The following is a 23,930-nucleotide window of genomic DNA, read 5'->3' on the forward strand; positions in this document are numbered from 1 at the left end:
TCGGGCGTCTGTGGCTGTGCCTCTCTCTGGAGGACCACCAGCTCCCTCAAACCAGTCTGCTTCATTACTGGACTGACTCTCTTTAATAACTGTGCATTCTTAGAACCTCCCCATGACCCCAGAGGTACCCACCTCCTCACAGGCATTTGTCCCCATCATTTCCACCTACACTGCCCCAGACACTTCTGCCCTCTGGCCAGCTTCTGCAGGCTCCTGCATGTCTACCAGGCCCTCTGAAGTACTGGCCAACCTCATGATGCCATGCAGCTGTGACTCCGCCCCTCTACTCAGGGCCAGGTGAGGAGAAGGATGGACGCCCTGAGCCACACTGGAGAGAGTCCGTGAGGATGCGGGGGGGGGCAGGGGGGGTCCTGACACTAGGCAAAGAGAGGCACCTTTCCAAGTGATATTTCTCTTATATTTAGCAGGGAGAGAGTAACCAGCCAAATTCAGCCCTAGCGCAGCATCTCTCCAGTGGCTGTTGCTGGTGTCTCCCTTGTGTTTCTTTTTAGATTGTGAGCCCTTTGGGGACAGGGGAACACATTATTATTCTTTTTCTATGTAAACTGCTTTGAGAACTTTTGGGGGGTAAAAAAGCAGTATATAAACAATAGTAGTAGTAGTGGTAGTAGTAGTAACATCACGCTAAACAGGAGGTCATTTTTAAGTGGTACCCACCAATGAATTATATTCCATTCTGCTTCCTCTTATCTTCAGGACCTTGGTATTTAGAGTAGCCAAAGTCAGTAAGAAAGAACTTTAAAGGATCTCATTCCTAGCAGCACCATAGATTTTACATATTTATTCTGCATGCATTTAAGACCGGAGAACTTTGATGCCTAGGGCAGGATTTCAACTTTGTTAATATTCAACAGTACAACGAATCCCTGAATACAGTATCTGAAATGCTGAACATTGTTTCAGCTGCAGGCTCACATTTCACATGATGTCTGGAGGAAGGTGTTGCGCCTTGGGAATTGCTGGAACTTCCTCTGGACAGAGTCTGTCCTTGGACTGTTAACATGATCAGTCTGATGGTTTGTGAGAGCAGCAGTCCATTTATTCACTTCAGCCTCTGGCTCAAGGTGTGAATCAATTTTTGGCCTGAGTGATTAAAAGAAAACCTGAAACACCCTCTCAGGCCAGCCATGAAAACTGGCTGAGGGGCAACATAACTTCCTCAATTCCCTCACCCTCCTATGTTTCTTTAACTTCCCTTCCACTCCCTATTAACACTTGCTATAGAGGCAGCAATATGTAGTGCTGTCCTCTATGGCTGGGGTCATAGTTCCACCAATGCATGAAGAGACAGATAGTGTCAGGACCTGCCAGCACTTGGACCTCATGAGACATTGAGGCTCTCCACACGAGCAGTGTGGAAAGCCTGCAGGGCTTCTGTGGGGAGAGCGGGCTTGACCTGCTCTCCATGCAAATGAGCATGGAGCCCACATGATAACCGGCTCCATCACGGGTATTGGGGGCCACCTGGACCCCAGAAGTCCCAGGATGCCCTGTGTGAGGGGTCTTCTGTGGAGACCCCTGAGGCCGGGAGGCTTGTTGTAGCCTCTCAGTCGGGGGTCTACTCGTGATTCACTGTGGCGTGGAGCTGCACTGTGGTGACTCACAATCAGGGAACTGGGGTTAGTGGAACACTTGCTGAGCTAACCTTGTTAAATGGGGAGGAGGCTATTTAGCAAGGTTTGTTGCTGGGAGCTATGTGGCTCCTTTTGCAGCACACAACCACTGGAAAGTGGGCTGGGCTCCCTTAGCCCGCTTTCCAGTGGTCATGAGAATAGCCTCTTTCTCTAAAGAAGAGAAGGGAAAGGATCCTGTGGCGGTCAGGACAGGACTCAGTACTGCCATAGGGCAGTCAGATGCTGTCCCCCAGACAACATCTTGGCTGAGGGAACCCTGGTAGCCAAGATCCTAATGTTCCTTATTGGGCTATCCTAACTCAGTTCTGGAACTTCCCTCATCACTGCAGGACCTCATGAATGGCAATGATGATGGGTCTGGGCTGAGCTCAAGCAGTGGTGTACTCTCAGTTTGGCAGCGTGAAGGTTCCCACCCATCTGACCTACTCAGAAGGAGAAGAAAAGCCCCACTCAACCTCTGGATATGGCCCCTGAGTAGCTACAGAGGAGGTGGGATCATCAGGCTCACTATAAAGGGCATTAGACCCTGAATGTTCAAGACTGGTATCAACATCTCTGTGAGGAAGCTCCTCAAGGTCTTGTGGCTCTGGGTACTCTGCTTGGCTCAGCCTCAGGACCAAGCCCTATGACCTTGCCACCTGTGACTACCTCTGCTTCTCGGGAGCGGCAGAAATGTACAAATTAAATAATGTGTCAACAAAGGTTTACTTTAGCTTCTCACCCAGTTTGTCTCCTTTTTTTTCTTGCCATTTGTCATGCCAATTTTATTTCATGGTGTCAGAAATAAGACCAAACTGTATAATGGCTGCACTGCCATTCAGGGTTAAACATGCTGAAGTCCAGTGAATAAAATGGCTGCCTTTGCACACCAAACTGCAGGTTAATGAACCTGAGGCCAAATCCTGAAACTGGGAATTTTCACAGACTATCTTCCCATAGACGATCTTACAACCCGGCCCAGGCACCCTCTGGTTTCAGGGCAGAGGAGCTGCTTCCTCTCCCTGGTCCACCGAGGCCACATCCCAGCATGCTCACATTGGCAGACTGCAGGAGAGAAAGCACTGTTCACTTGGGCAGTCTGGTCATCCCTTGGCACATATGCATGTTGATTTTTGCCCAGTATGGACACCCTACTTGCCAGAGATCAATGAAAATAGGGGCTCCCCTCACCTGTAATTCCCCATGGTGGCAGATGGTGGCTGATCTGATGCTGGCCCCAGCCTGGGAATTTTGATTGATCTTGACCATCCCTGATCTTGCCAGACTGAGCCCACAGGGAAATGGGTGGACACATGGAGTGGCCAAGACTCCTAGGGAGTCTGTTGGGGTTGAGAGTAGAGGGGAAGGTGAAGAGCATGAGTTCTATTCTTTAGACAGAACTGGCGAGGGGGGGGGGGCACGTCAGTGAGCCTTCCTATTATTGGATGCCCTATCTCATGAGGGTGCAGTCCTATGGTGGCTCGAAGCTTATGAAGCCCCAGTGGATTGGCACTCTCAAGTGAGGGCTAATCCCCGGTTGGAGAACTGACAAGGGAGCTGGACTGTGTTTTGGGTTCCTGCACTGCTTTGACTGGATCTGCCATCACAAGAGCATTCTTTAAGGCTATTCACATGATGGGCAAAATTGGGCTAGTGGAGGCTAGCCCGATTTCACCCCATCATGTGAACCACAGGGCTCAGCTGCAAGCCCAGTGGTTCCTAGGCGGGTAGCCCACCTAAGTACCCCTGTCCTTAGCCCGGGTTTGCAGAGTGAGCACTCTGCAAAACCGGGCTATCTGGTTGTGAGTAGCCACACCACGGCTCCGTGCCACGGCTACTCATGAGTAGACCCCCAGAGGGGAGGCAAAAAGCCACTTCCTGGCTCCAGGGGTCTCCCTAGTATGCCCTGCGTGCTCACATAGGGCATACTGGGGCTTCTGGGGGCCGTGCACCCCCGAGCTCCCCAGCCCCTACTGGCTCCATCATGGAGCCAGCAATCATGTGGGCGGCCAATCTGGCCACCCAGGGCTCCCTGCCCAATCATCTGTGGGAAGAGCAGGCTTAGCCCACTCTCCCCGCAGTTTGGGGAAAAGCGGGTGTCATGGATCGTGAGACCCGCCTCTTTGTCACAGTGGACCAGACCCCAAGATCCTTTGCCTGTCCTCACATACAAATTCCCTCCTAGGAAGTTATCATGGTCCCTTCCCCAATTAACATTTTAAAAGCGTCCCTCTCCACCACCCCACTCCTCCATCACCAGCGTTTGTGCTTGTGTGACACTATTTTGACCGTGGGGCTCTTGCGAGGGTAGGAGCAGAAGTGTTGTGAGAAAAGGGGTTTTAATACCATTTAAAGGGTTTTAATTCCCTCAGGTTTACAGCCATGGAAGCTATTCACACGACCGCGTAAAAGTGGGCTGGGCTGCATTAGCTCATTTTCGTGTGGGTGTGAGGCATGCAGGGCATACTGGGGAGACCCCCGGAGCCAGGAGGTGGCTTTTCACCTCCCCTCTGGGGGTCTACTCACAGGTAGCCACAGCGCAGAGCCACAGTATGGCTACTTATGACCAGATAGCCCGGTTTTGCGGAACACTCGCTCCACAAACCTGGGCTATGGGGAGGGCTACAGGAGCGGGTTACCTGCTCAAGAACCACCGGGCTCGCAGCCGAGCCCGGTGGTTCTCATGATTAGCAAAAATCGGGCTAGGCTCTCCTAGCCCGATTTTTGCTAATTATGTGAATAGCCCCCTTGTGTCATTGAAGAGACAGAACCAGAGTTGCATGTGTTCAGACATAGCGGTAGGGAAACCTCTGCCCCCTGCAACTCTGATTCCCTGTTATGTGCGAATGTGGCCTATGAGTAGACTTGTACCTGCTAGAAGTAGAGGAGATGAAAGAAATATGAGGGGAGAAAGAGGTCATGTATAAATAGTCAGATTTCAGAACTGGAAGTCCCATTTCCTGCTTTATGCTATGACTTTGTTTCTCTTACACACACATCTTCAAAATGGCTGAATACATAGAAAGCAAAGGGGAGAAATAACTTCATTTTTGAAGTAAATCAAGAAGGCACCAGATACAGTTTACTTACCTTGAAATGTTGCCTTGCTCCAGGCCTGAATATATCTGGGTCTGGTAAGTTTGTTTCAGAAAGGTAGATGAAATGGTGCTTGAAAACAGTAGACTACTTAACATGTCGACTCTCTGAAGGAAGTGGGCCTTGCTGTCATGCAAACATCTTCCTTACCCAAAGCATAAACAGCCATCAGGAAGCTGTGTCCTCCTGGAGTGTGTCCTCACAGGATTCAAGCACATGTGGCTTATTGTCAATATCACATGTCTATTCCCTCTCCCCCTTCTTTATTCCTCTATTTTTTTAAAGTTGGATGTCAGCCACATGGCAAGGTTATTCTGTTAGACATGCTGGCAAATGCCAATGACAGGATTATAATTAAGTGCCAGAACATGCAGCCAACACAATTACCGTACTGTTATTATGCTGTATGATGTGCTAAAGAAGCTCATAAAAATGCCGTAAAGAATATAAATCAAGGGGCATGTATACAATCAGGAAAGCGGGTGGGGGAGACCCTTCTTTCTTCCATTTAGAGCTGACATCCAAGAAAGAAGAGATAACTTTAATGAAAAAGATGCTTTTCTCCATTGACAGGGCATCCAGCCTCCAGGCACACTAGTTATATTTCATCTGTAGTATTACCAAAAAATTGAGAAATGTGAGATTAACATATTTCCCCAACCTCTTTTAAACTTGTCTCTTTTACATGCTAGTTAAGCTCCAAAAGACTGACTATTGCCTGCTTCTTGAGTTAGTTTAGGAGGCAGGAAACTCATCATGCGGTGACGTTCCCCCCACATATTTTTGTGGTGAAACTTTCTTCTGAATGCAGCTTCACATGGTGCAATTAGTATTCCCTATGTCAGGCAGGATTATACACTACGCTTGATTTTCAGTTTTTAATGTTGTGTATTCCCGGATAAATGAACATGGTATATACAGGTGAAACTCGGAAAATTAGAATATCGTGCAAAAGTCCATTAATTTCAGTAATGCAAATTAAAAGGTGAAACTGATATATGAGACAGACGCATTACATGCAAAGTGAGATAAGTCAAGCCTTAATTTGTTATAATTGTGATGATCATGGCGTACAGCTCATGAAAACCCCAAATCCACAATCCCAGAAAATTAGAATATTACATGGAACCAAGAAGACAAGGATTGTAGAATAGAACAATATCGGACCTCTGAAAAGTATACAGTGTACTGTGCTTGATTGGCCAGCAAACTCGCCTGACCTGACCCCATAGAGAATCTATGGGGCATTGCCGAGAGAAGGATGAGAGACATGAGACCAAACAATGCAGAAGAGCTGAAGGCCGCTAATGAAGCATCCTGGTCTTCCATAATACCTCATCAGTGCCACAGGCTGATAGCATCCATGCCACGCCGCACTGAGGCAGTAATTGCTGCAAAAGGGGCCCAAATGTGTGCAAATGTGAGCATCCATGCAGATACTTAACCTTGCATGTGCACAACTTTATTATTTGCACTAGAACAGCTTTATTTTGGATGTCAGTCAATAAATATATCAATCAATCAATCAAGATTCTGTATGTTCCCCACTGCATGTTGAGGACATCTGGAGAGGTCTGTCTCCAGTTGCCACCAGTACGTCTGGTTGCAACTCGGAGCTGGGTCTTCTCAGTGGCTGCTCCCAGGCTGTGAAATGCACTCATGGCAGAAATCCATAGCTTGGGTTCATTGTTGGCCTTCAAGAGAGCCCTTAAAACCTATTTGGTCTGGCCTTCCACAGTTTTTAAATGTTTAAATTAAATGGTTTTTAAAAATTGTATTGTCTTAAGCTGATGTTTTAAATGATTGTTTATTTGTTATTGTTGCTGCTGCTGCTGCTGTGCACTACCCAGAGCCTTTGGATAGGGCAGTATAAAAATGTAATCAATCAATCAAACTTTATTTCGGTCTTTGACCAGTAAAACAAAAATAGATATAAATCATTTAACAATAGCTTACACTAATAATCTACATTAGTAATCTATCCTAAACTATACCATTTAAATTAGGCACTAACATCTATCTAATTCTTTTAGCCACCATACAGAATTTGGCCACAATGTACAAAATGTCAGGATCCTGGTCTGAGAGGAGAAATCGATTATAAAACTCTTCTGAACAGCCTGAGAAATTTCTTAATAAGGGAACCAGGGGTGGATCCACCCTTGAGCAAACGGGTTGGAAGAACATGGGCCACCGCCAATCAGGGGCCACGCTTGGTGCCCCAGCCACACCCTCTAAGCCCCTCCCCTGAATCTAACATCAGACACAGGGGTAGGGCTTAGCATCTGACATCAGATGCAGGGGGTGGGGCTAGGGGCCCATGGCGGCGGACTGGACCCGAGCCGCCAATGGCCTCTCTCCACCCCTGAAGGGAAAAATAATAGAAATATGAGAATCTCTATTAAAAGTACAATGTAGTACTTTGTAGTACTGGGTAATAGTAAAAGATGGGCTATCAATTTGACTGCTCCATCCCCACAGAAGCATAAGCACTCTATGTAAGGGATCCTCTTAAACCTCCAGTACCACTGACAGGAGAGCATTACACCATGCTAGCAAAAACATTCTTCTGTACTAAGGTACCATTAAAAAACCCAAAAAAACTGGGTACCTTGCTGGTTTTGTGTTGGATAATTAGTTTCCAAGAGTAAACTTATTAACGAGTAATGTCTAATCCAGGGATGCATCCTCATACCCAGTTGATGCTGCTACTGAGCTTGCAAAGGCTCCATTACTATTAACAGTTGCATTGCTGTAGCGATGATCCTCTCATTGGGAATAACCAGAAGTTTGTCACTGCAGCAGTGATGCAATCATTAGTAGCAAGGGAGCCTCTGCAAGGTCAGAAATATAGTTCATGAAGTTTGGGGATGGACAGAGTCAGCACATGAACTCCACTACTGGATCATTCCCAAAACCTAATACATGCAGCCAAAACACACAGATATTCTTTCCGCTTTTCCCTGCCTCCATTTTCTCTTCCTTCCTCCCCTGTGCTGATTTATAGACTGTAAACTCCTTGAGGCAGGGATCTTTCTCCTATCCTTTGAGTAATGGTGTAATAATCATGAAAACAAATAAGAAGTAATAAACAAGAATAAATTATAGTAAGTTACAATATATATTATAACAAATACATGAAAACAGGTTCATTTAAAAATTATTTTAATGAAATACATTATCATTGTGGATGATATACAACAAATCTCCTTCTTTACTATTTACATTATCTTCTTTGCCAGTTATTCTTTTTTTATAATTTCTTTTTATTTAAATCAATACATGCATATTGTTTGATTTGCATTGTTTATCCATTAATCCTCTTCTAGACTCTGCACAGAATTGGTGCCCCCCCCCCCAAATATATAACCTGAGACATTTGAAATGCGAAGCTAATTACATATTTTTCTAGTTGCATAATTTTAAGATTTCAGATAGAAGTGATGTTCATCTGGAACTGGAGATGTTTTTCTATGTCCGTATTATAGCCTTTGCCGCCATCAGAACATGAACAATAAAGGCATCATGCTTCCATGTTGGATTTTCAATATTTAATGAAAGCAGGGGGTGGGTGGGATCTTATTATTGCAATTTCTTGTACATAGTATTCTAGAAGATTTGTATTAGGGCATTATCATCACATATGCAGGCAATCACTCTTCCAATCAGAACCCTTCCTATGTGTGTGCATGATCAAATTGTGCGCTCTCTCTCTCTCTCGTGTGTGTGTGTGTGTAAAATACCACTGACATCCACAATTCAGTAGGGATGTGCGAAACATTTTGGGTACAGAACGATCTGTACCTGAAACTGCCCATTTCGGGTCACCGAATCACCCCCATTTTGGCTCCGAAATATTTGTAGTTTTGGCCCTCCATTTTGTGGCCAATAAAATGCTTCTTCTTCGCTCTGCCGTCTACTTGAATTTCCCACCATGCCTCCCATTGACTTCAATGTAAAAAGGTCCGATCTGACATCTACTTGAATTTCCCACCTTTTAGCTTCCATTGACTTCAATTGAAAAGGTCCGATCTGCAGAGGAATGCCCATATTTAGTGTTCAGGAGCCAAATCAACCCCCCATTGGCCAGGGGGAGGGGCAAGTTTTGGAGGGCATTGCAGGAGGGTATTTAAAGGACCAGCATAGCCATTTTCTCCCTTTCTGCTGCTGCCTCGTGTGGGAGAAGAGAGAGCTCTATTGCCTGCCTGATTGCCTTAGCCTTGTTGCCCACATCATCCACCATTGCCTCTATTTGCCCAGTATAGTGCAGCGATTATTATAGTGCCTGCTGGTACCCAGCCTGCCTTCCTGCATTGAATTTTCAACCTTTATTTTCCTGAGGAAGAAACCACCAGATTGGGAGAGAAGGAGGAGAATTCTTTCCCCCCATCTCCCCATGAGTGTGGATTCTCTGACAGCAAAGAGATTTTCTATGAGACACCATGAATGCACTCTCATTTGCTATCAGAGAATCCACAATCAGAAGAACACCTCAGAAACAACAGAACCCTGTACCCCATGGGTTAGCAACCCATGGGGGTGGTTTGCACCCTATGTGCACTACACCACCACTCGCTCTGGGACACCCCATCACCCCCCAAGTGCAGTTATGGGGCTGCTGAAACCTCCATTACACCTTATGGGGGGAAACTGTAACGACGCATAAACTTCAACAAACCACAAATAATCAGCCCTTTGCCCAATTCCTTTGAAAAAATACTAGTTGCTTCCTTGCCCCCCATGGGCACTACCACCAACCCCACACCACTCTAGGCCACCCCTCCCCCCCGATGTGAAGCAATACACCTCCATTATACCTTATGGGGCAAAACCTTAAAGATGTGTAAACTTCAGCAACTCACCAAAAACCAGCCCTTTGCCCAATCCCTCTGAAATGTGGGTGGTAGCCTCCACCCTTTAGGCACTACCACTCCACCCCACTCTTCTACCCCATATGCCCCATTTCTGCCCCAAATCTGCCCCAAAGACACAAAAACGTCAACAATTCACCAAAAATCAGTCCTTTGCCTAATTCCTCTGCAATTTGGGTGGTAGCCTCCACCCATTAGGCACTAACACCCCACCCCTGGGACCCATTTTTGGCCCTGGGACCCATTTTTGGCCCTGGGACCCATTTTTGATCCAGATTGATTCAGATTAAGATTGGGATTAATTTGAATTCGAATTGAATCTGGGGTGATTCGAATGGGTCAGATTCGGACCCAAAAACTAAATGGAGGTGTAGATTTGAATCCAAATCAAATCACCGAAAATCCAAATTGCACACCCCTACAATTCAGTTGTTTGGCACATTTCTATACCACTCCATATGGAAACCTCTGGGCAGTTTACAATCTAAAACATAACAATTAAAACAATAACACCATTAAAACCATTTAAAATATTGATTAAAACCTCTAAAATGTAAAACTTTAAAACTATAAATTAAAAGCCTGATTTTAATTTATAGCATTAATTAAAAGCCTTAGATTTAATTAAAGATTTGCGTATATATACAGTTACAAATATTTAATGAAATGTCATACTGCTGTGACATTTCATTAAATATTTGCATGTCACTGCTGCAGGAGTGAGAAAAGCTGCAGTTATCAAAATTCACTCTTCTAAAGGTAAAGTGTGCCATCGAGTCGATGTCGACTCTTCTACAGAACTATTAAAAATAGAAGAATCTTTCTTTCTATTGCATCTCAGGCTTTTAGTTATAACTATAAGATTGAGATGTAATAAAAAAAAAGATTCTTGTATTTTTAATAGGTCTGTAGAAGAGTGAATTTTGATAACTGCAGCTTTTCTGCTGCACTGTGACATGACAAGCTACACAAGACTTAACATCCTCTCCTATTTAACTCTTAGAGCAGGGGTTCTCAACGATGGATCCCCAGATGTTATTGGACTTCAACTCCCATAATCCCCTGCCCCAGTGGCCTTTGGTTGGAGATTATGGGAGTTGGAAGTCCAATAACATCTGGGGACCCAAGGTTGAGAATCCCTGTCTTAGAGGCATCAGAGAGAAGAACCTTGACATTAATTGCATCTGATCCCATAAATTTCAGAATATACCTTGAAAGGATATAGTTGAGGAGGAAGGTTAAATGTTGAGGAAGTGTCACCTCATACAGATTTTATCATGTCAACTTTCCCCCCACAAACATAGGTTTAGACCTCTCAAGATGATCAAGCTCCTATATTTATTTTGCCCAACTAAAATGTTCCAGCATTTGCTGAGCTTCTGTGCTTCTTCTCCTTGCTGTCAAGATGGCTGAAGCAGCCACAGAGCTGAGACTAATATCTGAGGGCAGCAGCCGGCCCAAGACGCGCTTCTGAAATATGCCTTACATAAAGTTCTGTTTAATAATGCATGTTTGCCTGTGCTATTTTCATTCTTTCTTATTCTCCAGATAAATGTCGAACTTGAAGCTCTTTCTTGTTAACATTTACCCCGAGTCAACAAATTCTGATATTTAATTTGAAAGCAAAGCGGATCTCTAACCCAGTTTAACAAAGGTTTGATGTAGGCCTGGAGGTGGGCAATGGGTAGACGAACTCTCCATTTTGCAGACCACATCTTAATACTGAATTCAAATTATCTTACTCAGAACAAAAATGAGTTAAACTGTTGAATGAGATTTAGAGGATATTGATGTTTTCATCATGTTTGAATTTGATCAAACAAAGACCATAATAAATTTTGATGATGATGACATTTTCATGTTTTTAAGAATGGGTTGGTAACTATGGTGTTTCGGAAAACAGTTGTGGTTCCCTGATTTGATTTGCAAGTGCTTTCTTCATATATCTCCATATACGTATGCAGATAAACCCCAGTGCTTTGAGAAAAAAAATACCCCCTACTAGAAATTGGGTTGATTCACACGATTGTCCCAGTGAGTGGGGAGGGCACGGGAGGAAGGGTGCTTTCACCTTCCCTTCCCAATAGATGCCCAAGCAGGTCCTCTTTGGTGTGCCTTCCGTACGCCCACATGGGCAGCCCTGCTCCGTGCAGCTCCGTGGTGAAGTATGGAGAAGGGCAGAGGGATCCAGGGTCGGAACTTGTTGCTCCTGCCTCCGGGCATCCCTCAATGCAATGCGTGACATATGCGTTGCATTGGGGATTCCCCCCTCAGATGGGTGCACGTCGCCCAAGGAGTCACATGATACCCAGTAGCTGGGTTAAGGGGGTGAGAGCACCCTTAACCTGTGCTTAAGGCCGGGTTTGTTAAAGGAGTAAGATGGACAGGGGGTGGAGGGATCCACAAGATTCCTGCTGCTTCTCACAACCCAGGCAGGGTTAGGCCGGTCATGAGGACAGCCTCATTGAATTCTTACCCACCAGGGTGAAATGTAGAAATCACTGCCCTTCTGCTTTATATCTGACTCCATTTCCATCTTGAACATATCATGAATGCTCAAATAACTCTGTCAATGTTCATTATCTAAATGTGATAATGGCACCTCCCTACACACACAGGGGTGCAGAAAAGGGAAAGCTTGAGGAGCAACTCTTCATTTAATCTTTTTGGGGAGAGCAAAGATACGTTTTTGGCCGGGGAGAGATATGGGTTATTATTCGGCTTGGCAGAGGAGGCATTCAGTAAAATGAAGGGGAAACTCCATAAATACTTCGGGAGGGATCTGCATCCCTGTATGTTCAAACTCAGATGCCAAGGAAAAGAGTATCCAGATGTATTGACCTCAGAAATCTTAGCCCAAACCCAGTAACTAGTCCCCATCTCCAAATGCAGTAGGGTGGATGCCACTATTTTCTACCCCATCCTATGCATTTCTGGAATGTGGTGTCACTACACACATTCTGCACCTTCCCCTCTGGGCTCTTCATTCACCCTAGACAGAGCCCAAGTGTACCAGAAGCCAGTTCAATAGGGTCAGCTACCTCCAACACCTCCATTCTTGGTAAATCTGCTCCTCTTGAAGCTCTGACAGCCATGAAGCTTTTAAAGGCAGGGAGCCTCTGTAAGGAAACAAAGGAGCGACCCTGACTTTGACCCTGTGGATAGAATTCACTGGCAGTCATAATAATGAGCTATTCAAGGGCTAGTGCTAACTGTGCCCAGTGATGACATGGCCTTTCCCTCCTGCTCATTCTAATCATACATTGACCAAGGGGAGGCAAAAGCATGCTGAGCTATCTGGCTTTTATTCTTTTAAAATTTCTCTTTCTCCTTTGTAGGGGAAAAAAAAGGCAATGCGGCTTGACATTTCAGTCAACTCACCCCTCACCGTCTTCCCCATTTCCCAATTTAATGAGGAGCCTAACATGCTGACCTGCAAGGATATGCAAAGATTTTGCACATCAAACAATCATGCTTGGAGCACAACCATTCATTCATTCAGCACAGACCTTTTGAGCATACTCGCACGCGTGGAACAAATGCTGAGTGTCCTTGCATTCCAGAGACAATTTGAAGCTCATATCTCCAGATGGAGGATTTCAGGTTCTTCATCAGAGCTTTCCCCAGCTGCAATCCATAAATCAAGACAAAGTTCTATCAGAAAAACGATAGGAAGTGAGGTGCTTATGTAGGTGATGCTCTCTCAGCTCAGGTGAAGAAGAGCACTGTGGGCCTTCTGCATCCTTTGAAGTCATAGGAACATAGGAAGCTGCCTTATACCAAGTCAAAACATTGGTCCATCTAGCTCAGTATTGGCTACACAGAGGCGGGTCTCACGATCAGTGAGACCCGCTTTTGTGGGGAGTGTGGGCTAAGCCTGCTCTCCTCACAGACGAGCAGGGCGGGAGCCCTAGGTGGCCAGATCAGCTGCCCACGACTGCTGGCTCTGTGATGGAGCTGGCGGGGACTGGGGAGTTCAGGGGCCGCACGCTCCCCGGAAGCTCCAGTATGCCCTGCGCGAGTGCGCGGGGCATACTGGGGAGACTCCCGAGCCGGGAGGCTTCTTTTCAGCCTCCCACCGGGGCTCTACTCATGAGTAGCTGCTGTGCGGAGCCACACTGTGGCTACTCAATATCCCGAAAACTGGGTTTGCGGAGCACTCACTTCGCAAACCCGGTTTAAGGGCCAGGCTACTTGAGCGGGTTACCTGCTCAAGAACCACCGGGCTTGCAGCTGAGCCCGGTGGTTCACACGATTGTAGGAAATCAGGCTAGCGGAGGCTAGCCCGATTTTCTACAGTCGTTTGAATAGCCTCACAGACTGGCAGCGGCTTCTCCGGGTTTACAGGCAGGAGTCCCTCTCAGCCCTATCTTGGAGATGCTGCCAGGGAGGGAACTTGGAACCTTCTGTTTGCATGTCTATAACGGAAGACTTCAAACACAGAGATGATCCACTGACCATCATCAGCACCATCAGTGACCAAGTGCCACTAGCAATGATAACCCAGCCCATGTCATAGAGCCACGCATGCAGTTTTGGATCAGATCTAATTAGCTCAAAATAAGTTTGAGGTCCACATCTGGTCTTCAGTGCTGCTGGCTTGCTGGGCTTGAAATGCTCTCATATACTAAATGCCAGGCAAGCAGTAACATTCCTTCCCTTAAAACTGAAAATTGAGGCAATACCTCCTGATAAGTGTCTGCCTATCTAAGAGAGCTGGTCTTATGGGAGGAGAGCTGGTCTTGTGGTAGCAAGCATGAATTGTTCCCTTTGCTAAGCAGGATCCATGCTGGTTTGCATTTGATTGGGAGTTGTGTGAGCCAGGGGCAGAGCCACCATTGGGCGAATGGGTTCAAAGAACCCGGGCCGCTGCCCATCAGGGCCATGCCTTGTGGCCCCAGACATGCCCCCTGTGCCTGACATCAGACATGGGGGGGTGATTTCGCTCCCAAACGGGCCCCCTTTTAAAGGCAGGGAGAGCCACTCCGGCCGCTTTCACTCCCAAATTGGGCTGCGCGGCCCTGTTTGGGAGTGAAACCACACCCCTGCATCTGATGTCAGACGTGGAGCATGGCTAAACACTCCCTGCATCTGATGTCAGATGCAAGGGGTGGGGCTGGGGGGCACAGTGGAGACAGCACTCAGGCTGCCGCTGGTCTCCCTCTGCAGCTGGTGTGAGCACTATAAGATATTACCCTTAGGGGATGGGGCTGCTCTCAGAAGAGCATATGCATGCTTGCATGAAGATGGTTCCAAGTTCCCTCCATAGCAGCATCTCCAAGATAGGGCTGAGTGAGACTCCTGCCTGCATCCTTGGAAAAGCTGCTGCCAGTCTGTGTAGACAATACTGAGCTAGATGGGCCAATGGTCTGACTAGGTATATGGCAACTTTCTATCTTCCTATGTAGGACAGAGGATTGGATCTGAATATGATGAAGGTTTATATACTGTGGTATATTGAATGAAAAAAGCACTATATTGGTTGAGCTAATATACCCTGTGACACAGAACCATGAATAAAGCCCTCACACTTTTTGCCAGAAATTTTAATACGGCCTGCTCACATGGCAGATCCAGTGTGTGGCACTTGTGGGGAAAGGTTAACAAAAGGTTAGTAGGACCCCTGAGGGTCCCAGAAGGCAAGCCATTTTACTGAGTGGCTGGGCTAGCTATTTCTGGGATTACATTACCCAGGCCACTCAGGCACCTAGAAGGATTGCTAAAAGTTGGGGGAGGGGGTAGTTACTTTAAAACTAAGGCTCAAGTTGGCAAGGCAGCTGGCTATGCCTGCCTCCCCCTCTGCTCCCGACCCTGTTACAGGTAAAGGAGGGAGAGGGGAAGAGTAGAGGGAGGAGGGGAGTAGTAGGGAGGGGTGTTGACACATGTGTTTGGAGTTTGAAATACATGTTGGAACTCTGACAGAGTTCTTTTTCAACAGCAGGGGACAGAGTTCTTTTTCAACAGCAGGGGCTGACTCTTGGAGGCTCCCTCTTATCATTGTGGAACTCTCTCCATCAATGCTGACAGAGGGCATGTTGGTCCAACATGGAATCTACATGTCTGTCAGAATGATATAATGGCACAGCCCTAGTAGCCATACTCTCCATTGTGTTCTTTGGCACCACTTTCTCCCCTTTTAGCTGCATTGCATACGTTCAGAGTGAGGAGAGAGAGCATTGCTTTCCTTCTGATGTGGCTTCATGATGTCATCACATAGCCATTTCAGAGTGGGGGCATGAAACATTAGCTTCACTGATGGGGCTTCATAAAAGTATGATGTAGTCAATAAGATCTGGCAACATGACAACTTCACAAAGCTAAATTAAAGACTTCACTCTGTGGCGCTAAAGGGCAGGGGTGGGGGATGATGCTGAGAAGCTATGATGAACATAGATGTTAGTGCCAAGACTGTAAACATGTAACAAATAACAGATGACAGCTGAGTGAAGTGCGTAACGTTTTGTGAAACCTTACACACACACACACACACACACACACACACCCTAAAGTCTTCCTTTTAAACAAACACTGAAATTCAGCTCAGTCTTCAGTTGTACAAAGTAGTGCACTGTATATTTCCTCTTTGCAACTGGGTTGAGATTTGCATGGTGGGCCATTGCTCATGCCTAACCACATGGTGGCAATTATCATCACAAAGAGAAGAATGTGTCTATATCATCCCCAGCACAGCATCCATCCAGTGGCTTTTGCTAGTGTCATGTTTCTTTTTTTAGACTGTGAGCCTTTTGGGGACAGGGAGCCATTTCTATCTATCTATCAATCTATCTATCTCACTTTGGGAACTTTTGTTGAAAAGCAGTATATAAATATTTGTCATATTTGTATTCTGTATCAGTGCATACATCATTCTGTAATATCCTGCTACTTTTCAAAAAACCTTGGTATAGAAGCAGACAAAATGCTAGAAGAAGACGAAGAAGACGAAGAAGAACTTGCTAACATTTTCTGTAGCTAATGAAATTGTAACTTGCACACACTTATATATGTATGTTTTTTTGTGCTACTTTTCTGCAAAAAAAGTCTCCAAAGAGCCATTAACAATAAAACTCATCATCATAACAAAAATCATCATGAACAGTAGAATAGCACAGAAGCAAACCCACTAAGGTGTCACTTTTCCACCTCATTCCACACTGAAGGTATGAGTCATATCCATCCATCTAACAGCCAGAAGAGATGAGGGAAAGGTATCTCTTTCCATATGGCAAATGTGGCGAGGTGCAAGCTAAGAAAGCAGTTTCTCTGCTTCTGATCAAGTATGTTCTAAGAGTTGTCAGCCTTGCATTCAGGTCACGCTTCACTTGATAGTCCCGCCTCATGCTTATTTGTGACTCTACTTTGTTTTGAAAGCAAAGTGAAAAAGTGCAGGCATGAAAGTGGGAGAAGATCAATGCTTTTGATTCAAACATGCTATTCAACCTAGACTGTTTCATCTATGGAAGGGAAAAACATCCCAAGATGAGTGGCACCGGCGTGGTGTATGCGGCAATCACATCAGCTGACCTTGTTCTCAACCTGTCACTCTCACCCTGCAAAACATTAAGCATGAAAGACAGGAGACCTTGTAGAGAATTATACTATCTGAGGGGCAGGTTCTACCTTGGAAATGTTCAAGGAGTTCCCCCCCGCTTCACATCTTCTGCCACCGAGAATCACAAAATATGTTTGCATTCCCTTAATTCCGATGTCTAATATCATCAGAAATAATGATGAGATAAGCAATGCCAGTGGAAAACTGTGTCTGTCTTTGTCTATCAAAATCTGTCTGGGTATCAGTTGTCTGGAAAGTTTATTTATTAACCCTAAGGTGACAAAGAAAGGAAAGTTGTGGATCTAGAGGTCGTTCTCATGAATGGGTGGGCAGGGCGGTGAATGGGTGGGCAGCGGCAGAAGCCTGCCTTTCCCACAGACAATCTCTGCAGACTGTCTGGGCGTGCAGATTTCAAACCTAGACACACTGCCACTGCAGGGCCAGGACATGTTGTCCTGGCCCCCCAGAAATCCCAAATGCACAGAGCAAGTGTGTGGTGTATTGTGGGGATTTCCCACCCCCCGTGATGGGTGAGCACCAATCAGTGCTTCAGTGCTGACTGCAAGCAGCCAGTGCTGACACACAATCAGGGAAATGCGGTTAAGGGAGCACTCACTCCCTTAATCTCATTTACTAGGCGGGCTCCCTAGGCAGGTTTGCTGCTGAGGTGGCTCCAGGATCCACATGCCTCCTGGTGGTTCTTACGGGCAGCCAAGTCCAGACTTGACTTCTTTAGCCCTGTCTTGACTGCTTGTGAGAACACCCTCATCCAGAGTCATTATTTTCCACACATGAGGACTGCCTACTCCAAAGTAACCCCATTGGTTACACTGGATGCCCGCCACCCACAATAATTTAAGATTTCACTTCAGGTTAGTGGAGCTGTGACTTCCTACATCCCAAGCATGGTGTCCTGTGTGGCTGCACGACTCACTGAAAAATGGGAGTTGTTAGCCACGAAAAATGAACATTTCAAACCCCACAGTAATGAGCACCCATACTTCAACTGCTCAGTTCTCCGATTTCAGCGGAAATGACACACTGACTGAGCTAAAGGCCGTCATCACAGGTCTGCATTCTACAGGTCAGTCTCCCACAATTATCACTTCTTGAGGTCATTCACACAAGGGAAAACTGGGGTCATACACATGAATTTGTTGGGGAGGGAGGGGGGGCTCCAGGGAACATAGGAAGCTGCCATATACTGAGTCAGACCATTGGTCTATCTAGCTCAGTATTGTCTTCACAGACTAGCTGGCAGCAGGTTCTCCAAGGTTGCAGGCAGGAATCTCTCTCAACCCTATCTTGGAGAAGCCAGGGGCGGGGGGGGGGTGCAACTTGAAACCTTCTGCTCTTCCCAGGGCTGCCTCATCCCCTAAGGGGAATATCTTAAAGTGCTCACACTTCTAGTCTCCCTTTCATATGCAACCAGGGTGGACTCTGCTTAGGTAAGGGGACAAGTCATGCTTGCTACCACAAGACCAGCTCACCTGCCTTCCCCAATAGACAAGCAGCTGCTGTCCTCCACTCTGCAGCATGGTGCGGCCACACAAGCCCCAGTGCAGTGAAGGGAGATGCTGGGAGCGGGAGGTCTTCCCCACTCCTGCATCCCAGGGTGCCCCATGGCATGAGCACAGAGCCTGCTTGTTAGATCAGCCACCGCACCTGGCATGGCCACTACTTCTCTTGGGCCACTGCTGGAAATAGGAAGGCTTTTAATAGGAAGCCGTTTAGCCTGGTGGTGATTGCCCAGATCATTGCCAGCTGAGGTAAAGTGAAACACTGGGTTTGTAGGTGGGGTTTGGAGTGGGTGCAGTGCTGTGAGTGACCAGACTCCTGGCACTTTATACCCTCAGCCTATAAATCTAGCCTGGGTTAGGTTAACCTAACAGGTAAAATCTAGCCCAGGTGAGGCTGTGCATGTGAATACCCTTACTGTGTTCTACCCAGGTTTGGGAGCTGTGTGTGCTCCCAATTTTCAGTTGTGGGGGTGCAACCAAGTAGGTAGGAGGAGGGAGAAGTGATTGTGTGGAAGCAGGGTAGAAGAAATCCTGTGTAGCTTTGCCCCCTACCTTGCTTCCACACAATCACTTCTCTCTCCTCCTACCTACTTGTTTGCACACACACAACTGAAAATTGAGAGAATACACAGCTCCCAAACCTGGATAGAACACAGTTTTAACTTGTGTGAATGACCACCTTGTTGTTGTTCTTTGTCTGCTGTCCTTGGGCACACATTTCTGGGGTACATACAAAACCAATGTCTTCTGTCCATCCAAGCCAAACACCGATGACAATGGTTGGTTGAGCCACTGATTCCAGGCTTGATGAAGCTGACATGTTCTGGTTGCTGCTGTTGTAATCCTTCTGTCTGTTCTGTTGGCTAAAATACCTGCTTCTGTGAGATCAGATGCTTCTGAATGATTTTTGCATTCTAAATACAAGGTCTGACATTCTGGAAGGGGCTGAATTCATCAGCCAAAACTTGGAAACACAATCTTACCTATTCAGTGCCTCGGACTATTTTCCAGACAGTATCATCGTTCAAAGTTGATTGAGCTTGCAATGGGAAATAAAAATGAAATTTTCAGTAAGAAACAGGGTGTTCTCTTCTATCCCAAATGGTTTAACATAGGATTGGGAAAGAAACCACCCCACCAGAGGGAGTCCATTCATTTTGGGGTGGTTTTCTACCCTGTGTCATATATGTTTAATAACATAAATATCATAACTGGTGATACTTGTGAATATATCATGTACCTGGGTGTATGTAAGAATTTGACAACAAGAGCTTGCTTGCTTACACACATTTACACAGCTGGATATGAAAATCTACTCAAAAATCTGGATGAGGGTTAATTTTCCCACAAGGGCCATATTCTTCTGAACTATGGACCAATTCACATGTTCCTAAATCTAGCTACCTATTTGTATCTGGGCTCAATGACTTCAGAAGCTGTCTTATACCAAGTCAGATGACTGGTCCATCTAGTTTAGCATTGTCTACACCAGGGCTGCTCAACTTTGGCCCTCCTGCAGATGTTGGCCTACAATTCCCATAATCCCTGGCTATTGGCCACTGTATCTGGGGTTATAGGAGTTATAGTTCAAAAACAGCTGGGGGGCCTAAGTTGAGCAGGCCTGGTCTACAATGACTGGCAGTTGCCTTCCAGGTTTTTAGATGAATATTTCCCAGCCCTTTCTGGCGATGCCAGGAATTGAACCGGTGAACTTCTGCATGCAAAACAAAAGCTTCAATGGAGCTACAGTCCTTCCCAGAGAGCTGATATTGATATTACCTTTCAATCTTTTAACAACCTCAAGCTAAGATTCCTTAAGGAGCTCCTTCCGCCATATGAACTGACCCCATATGAGCATTGAGATCAAAATCAGAGGTCATGCTCTGTGTCCTGTCCCTGTTAGGGATTCAGTGAACAGACATGAGGGACAGGGCCTTTTCTGTGGTAGCACCTAGACTGTATAACACCTTCCCTAGGAAGAGCTACCAGGTAGGCCTGTGCACATTCGGATTTGAAAATTTGGATTTTATCAGAAATTGCCCCAAATTGGTAAAAATAATTATAATCTGAATCCAATTTTTTAAATATATTGGATCGGTAAAGTCAGAAGTATTTCTGAAATATCAAAATTAATTCTGGAAATACTTCAGAATTTCAGTATTAGAAAAATGGAATAGGATTTCCCATTTAAGTTGGAATTTGGATTCAAATTCCAAATCTGATCATTTATCTGATATTGCCAGAGCCCATAGAATCCCAATCTGATATTGTCATATTTGGATCGTGTAAAATCTGAATCCGAATCTTCTGAACATGCACAAGCCTACCACCAATTTTTATCGATTTCTGCTTCCTCCAGAAGTGCCATGTGCAGCCTAAAAATATGTCCCTGTAGGTTGGGCAGCCCTCAGGCAATATTTTCAGGTGGTGCAGAGTACTTCCAGGGTAGCAGAGAGTGACAAAAATAAATAAATCTCCCCCACACTGAGTGTTCCATGCTGAAAGCCGTCTTCAGCATGGAAGTGTTGATGTGGGCTTAGTTGGGATGTCAGCCACTGAGTGACTTAATTGTTTCATTTCTTTAAATGATTTTTCAAAATGAGACTGTCCATATGTTCAAAGGAAATGGGTTCCTTTGAGCATATCACTTGAAATGCAGGATATACATATTCTCAAAAAAAACAAACAAAAATGTTGTATTTAACAAGAAGGCCTCATCAATTCCACCTCCCTGAAAATTCTACTAGTAAGTGAAAAGTGTTTGTAAACACTTGTTTCATGCATTTGGACTTAAGAAGTCCAGCTCAATCCCAGTCCAAAGAGTACATAACCTAGAAATAATATGAATTCTGAAATTCCAAAGCAGTTCTACTTCATCATTCATTTTGCATGTAGCTAATTTTGGACATACAGTTAAAATGATTATGGGGTTACTTTGCTGTCTATCCAGAGCAAGTTTTAAAATGCTTGCCACACTTTTACCGCACCATTGCTGATCCATTTGCCTTTGAAGGAGTGTGATAAAATAGCATTTTGCACTGAAGAATCAGCTCTCAGATGTGCGGTAAAGCAATATCATGGCCAGATGTCACTGCAATTCTAGATTCAGCCCATATACTTACAGATGACCATTAGCTAGCTATAATCTACTGTGATGGGCACAGAACCAGTTGATAAAGTGGTCATCTGTGGCATCTATCCATGTGGAGTGGAGAACTGTACATATGAAAGTGCATAATCAGAAATCTGAGGAAATAGAAAACAGGTAAAATACTTCACCCATGCAGATGAATACTAAATGACTGGTGGACCAAGTAGTCACCACAGCATGTTAGTTAGTTAGTTAGTTAGTTAGTTAGTTAGTTATAACTAACAATTTGTTATGGGATGGCTAACAAATAAAGTTGTGTTGTTATTTTTTACTACTACTACTAATAATAATAATAATAACATGTATATGCCACCTTTTCATTTGACTAACCCCATAGATATAAAACATTACAAAAGCTCTACAAAACAATATTACATAACCTCCAAAAAACAAGAAAGAGCACAGCAGAAAAGAGCACAGCATCAAAACTAAGGAAAAGTCATGCTTCTAGAAAGAAGCCTTATCAGTGATAAGCCCAATCAGAACAGCCATATTTTCACTGCAGTGGAAATAGTTGAGGCCAGAACGTCCCCCTTAGCAGGGCACTCCACAGCTGCAGTGTGAACCACCGAAAACGTCATGACTCATGTATCACCCACTATACTTCAGATGGCAGTGAGACACACAGCAAAGCCTCTGTTGTTGATTTGAGTGATTGGGTAGGCATATATCAGGAGAAATAATCCTTGATACATAGGTGGAGATGGTGCTTCAGATACACTAATGTGGGGGATGGCACAGACAAGTGTACAGCAGTTTGTCCTTGCTACATTTCGGTGATACATCACACAGCCAGAAATCCAGAAAGTGTTCCTTGAAAAATACTGGTGCCTTCTCTGCTGGGACACTTCCAGGGGAGTGTCCCTCAGGGGGATGCTAGAAAGCCTGCTGAACAAACTTCATACCCATTATTGATCCTGCAATTGCTCTGCCAGTTTGGTGGACAGATGGAAACCAGTACAAGTTGAAGTTTCCATCCATATGGAACTACAAAGATGAAGTCCACTATGAACCCCTGAAATAAGCAGTCTATGGTCCTGTCTGGAGATGTGGATGCCTGTGGGGAAATGAAGTAAAAACAAACAAATAAAACCCAGTTAAAAACCATTTCCCCCCAGGCCTTCACATCTGTAAACCTAACCTTCATACTGGAGTATTTCAACAGAACTTCAGTACTGGGCAGTCAAGACATCTGGGAATTGATAATTTGGGTCCAAATCTAGCATAAATTTGGGAGTGTATTTGGAAGTGATAAATGCAACTAATTAACTAGGATCTACAGCAAGAGATGACACTACACAGGGTCCACAGTTATCAGCCATGGTCTACTCATGTTTTTCTTTGAAACAAAGAAGAGTTCATAATACGAGCACCATTTATATAACACAGGTGTGTTGTGCATAGGCTAGGGGAGGATAAGGCCACCTGTAAAATGGTGTGAGCGGCAGCTGCTGTGCTGACACAAAGCCTTGGTCAGGTATTTGCATTAGTGCAAGAGGAGAATCGGTACAAACTGATTGTCAGGAAATTTAGGATCGACAAAAGGAAGCACTTTTTCACAAAATGCATAATTAACCTATGGAATTCTCTGCCACAAGATGTGGCAAGAGCCACCAGCCTGGATGGTTTTAAAAAGGGCATTGATAAATCTATGGAGGACAAGTCTATTAATGGCTACTAGTCTAAAGGCCAACCCTAGCCCAAGAGGCAAGATGCCACGAAATACCAGTTGTAGGGGAGCTATAGCGAGAGGGTGTGGCCTCATCCACCTCTTGCCTGTGGGCTTCTCGGAGGTATCTGGTGGGCCACTATGTAAAACAGGTTGCTGGCCTAGATAGGCCCTGGGCCTGATCCAGCAGGGCTGTTCTTATGTTCTCTTTTTTTGTTCTCCCTCACATCTGTGCTAAGATTCTTACACAACACAGGACTGAGCAATGAATCTCTATGTGCAATTTGGAGCCCATTTAGAATGGGTAAATTTTTATGGGATGACTTTTTATTGTCTCAGGAGTGTCTTATTATTCAGATCAGTGTGACTAGTGATGGCAGTTTGCAATGGAGTCTCAAAAAGAGACAGTTGAGGATATTCAAACATTCTTAATAAGG

The sequence above is a fragment of the Hemicordylus capensis genome, chromosome 4 (assembly GCF_027244095.1).
Source record: "Hemicordylus capensis ecotype Gifberg chromosome 4, rHemCap1.1.pri, whole genome shotgun sequence".
NCBI lineage: Eukaryota > Metazoa > Chordata > Lepidosauria > Squamata > Cordylidae > Hemicordylus > Hemicordylus capensis.